The sequence below is a fragment of the Physeter macrocephalus genome, chromosome 4 (genome assembly GCF_002837175.3).
Source record: "Physeter macrocephalus isolate SW-GA chromosome 4, ASM283717v5, whole genome shotgun sequence".
Classification (NCBI taxonomy): Eukaryota; Metazoa; Chordata; class Mammalia; order Artiodactyla; family Physeteridae; genus Physeter; species Physeter macrocephalus.
In genome coordinates, this window is record NC_041217.1 from 144,983,048 (window position 1) to 144,986,062 (window position 3,015).

A 3,015-nucleotide genomic window follows, 5' to 3' on the forward strand; every position below is an offset into this window, starting at 1 on the left:
TTGTGATTTTGATTGTATTGTATTGAATATATCAGTTTATGTGGGAGACAGCTTAACAATAGTAAGCAGACCAATCCATGAAAATGGTGTACCTCTCCATTTCTTTAGGACTTCTTTACTTTCTTTCAGCAGTGTTTTTTAGTTTTCTGTGTAGAGGTCTTGCACATATTTTGCTAAATTTACCTCTAAGTTTTTGTTTTTGATGCTATTTTAAATGTAATTTAAAATTTTTTCATTTTCTAATGGTTCATTGCATATATATTATATATAATTGATTTTTAAACATTTACCTTGTATCTTGCATTCTTGCTAAAGTAATGTATTAGTTCTAATACATTTTTTATAGAGTCTTTAGGATTTTTGATGTTCACAATTACGTCATCTGTGAATATAGAAAATTGTACTTCTGCCTTTGCAATATTTATGCCTTTTGTTTCTTTTTCTTGCCTTATTGCACTGACTGAGATCACTAGTACAACGTTGAAGAGAAATGCTGCCAGAGGCGTCTTTGCCGTTTTCTTGATCTCAAGGGGGAAAAGGATTTAATATTTCATTATTAAGTATGACATTAGTTGTAGATTTTTCACAAATGTCTTTTTATCAGATTGAGAAAGTTTTCTTTTATTCCTAGATTTCTGAGAGTTTTTATTATGATTGGGTATTGAATCTCATCAAATGGTTTTCCAGCATTTACTGAGATGATTTTCTGCTTTATTGTGTTAATGTGGAGAATTGTATCTGTCAACTAGCCATATATATATATGAATTTGATAATTTGATTTGACAATAATTTGTTAAGGATTTTTGTGAGGGATATTGGTCTATAATTTCTTTTCTTATAATGTCCTTGTCTGGTTTTGGTATCAGGATTACACTTATCTCATATAATGAGTTGGAGGAGTTCCCTCCTACATTTTCTGGAACCGTTTTGTATTATTTATTCATTAAACATTTAGGAGCATTCACCATTGGAAATATCTGAAGCTTCATTTGTGGGAATTTAAAAAGAATTATGGGTTTAATTTCTTTAAAGATATAAGGCTGTATTAAGATTTTCTACTTCTTCTCGTGTTAGTACTGGCAATTTGTGTCTTTTAAGGAATTTGTTCATTTCATCTAAGTTGTTGGATTAATTAGCATTAAGTTGTTCGTAATATTCCCTTATATCATTTTAATGTCTGTAGGATCTATAGTGATGTCTTTTATTTCTTTTTTTTAAAAAATAAATTTATTTATTTATTTATTTTTGGCTGTGTTGGGTCTTCGTTGCTGTGCGTGGGCTTTCTCTAGTTGTGGTGAGCGGGGGCTACTCTTTGTTGCCGTGCGTGGGCTTCTCATTTTCGTGGCTTCTCTTGTTGTGGAGCACGGGCTCTCGGTGCACAGGCTTCAGTAGTTGCGGCACACAGGCTCAGTAGTTGTGGCTTGCGGGCTCTAGAGCTCAGGCTCAGTAGTTGTGGCACACGGGCTTAGTTGCTCCACGGCATGTGGGATCTTCCCGGGCCAGGGCACGAACCTGTGTCCCTTGCATTGGCAGGCAGATTCTTAACCACTGCGCCACCAGGGAAGCCCTTTTATTTCTGATATTGGCAATTTGTATCTTCTTTTCTTCTTGATCAGTCTAGCTAGGAGCTCATCAATTTTATTAATCCCTTCAAAGAGCAAGATTTTTACTCCATTGTTTTTTCTTTATTGTTTGTTTTCTATTTCAATGTATTCCATTCTTATCTATAATATTTCTTTCCTGTACTTACTTTGCTCTTCTTTTTCTAGATTCTCAAGATGAAAACTTAGATCATTGATTTTAAATCATTCTTCTTTTCAAATAACATTTAAAGTTATAAAATTTTCTGTAAGCACTGATTTAGCTACATTCTACAAATTTTATGTTTTATTTTCATTATCATTCAGTGTCTATGCTCTCTCTTCACTAGGTCTGTGCTCAACTGTCAGTTTCTCAGAGTCTTTTCATGATCAATCTATATAATCCAATTCACCCCTCCCAGTCATTATCCCTTACCCTAAAATATTTTTTTCATAACACCTGCTATATTACAATATAGTTACATATTACATACATATAATATATAGGGTATGATTTTATGTTATAATTTATTTATTCATCTTTTTATTATCTGTCTTCTCTGCTAAGCTCCTTCAAGGCAGGGACTATTTATTTGGTTCACTGATGTAGCCCAATACTTTAGAAGAGATTTGAATTCTAAGTTGTTGGATTAATTAGCATTAAGTTGTTCGTAATATTCCCTTATATCATTTTAATGTCTGTAGGATCTATAGTGATGTCTTTTATTTCTTTTTTTTAAAAAATAAATTTATTTATTTATTTATTTTTGGCTGTGTTGGGTCTTCGTTGCTGTGCGTGGGCTTTCTCTAGTTGTGGTGAGCGGGGGCTACTCTTTGTTGCCGTGCGTGGGCTTCTCATTTTCGTGGCTTCTCTTGTTGTGGAGCACGGGCTCTCGGTGCACAGGCTTCAGTAGTTGCGGCACACAGGCTCAGTAGTTGTGGCTTGCGGGCTCTAGAGCTCAGGCTCAGTAGTTGTGGCACACGGGCTTAGTTGCTCCACGGCATGTGGGATCTTCCCGGGCCAGGGCACGAACCTGTGTCCCTTGCATTGGCAGGCAGATTCTTAACCACTGCACCACCAGGGAAGCCCTTTTATTTCTGATATTGGCAATTTGTATCTTCTTTTCTTCTTGATCAGTCTAGCTAGGAGCTCATCAATTTTATTAATCCCTTCAAAGAGCAAGATTTTTACTCCATTGTTTTTTCTTTATTGTTTGTTTTCTATTTCAATGTATTCCATTCTTATCTATAATATTTCTTTCCTGTACTTACTTTGCTCTTCTTTTTCTAGATTCTCAAGATGAAAACTTAGATCATTGATTTTAAATCATTCTTCTTTTCAAATAACATTTAAAGTTATAAAATTTTCTGTAAGCACTGATTTAGCTACATTCTACAAATTTTATGTTTTATTTTCATTATCATTCAGTGTCT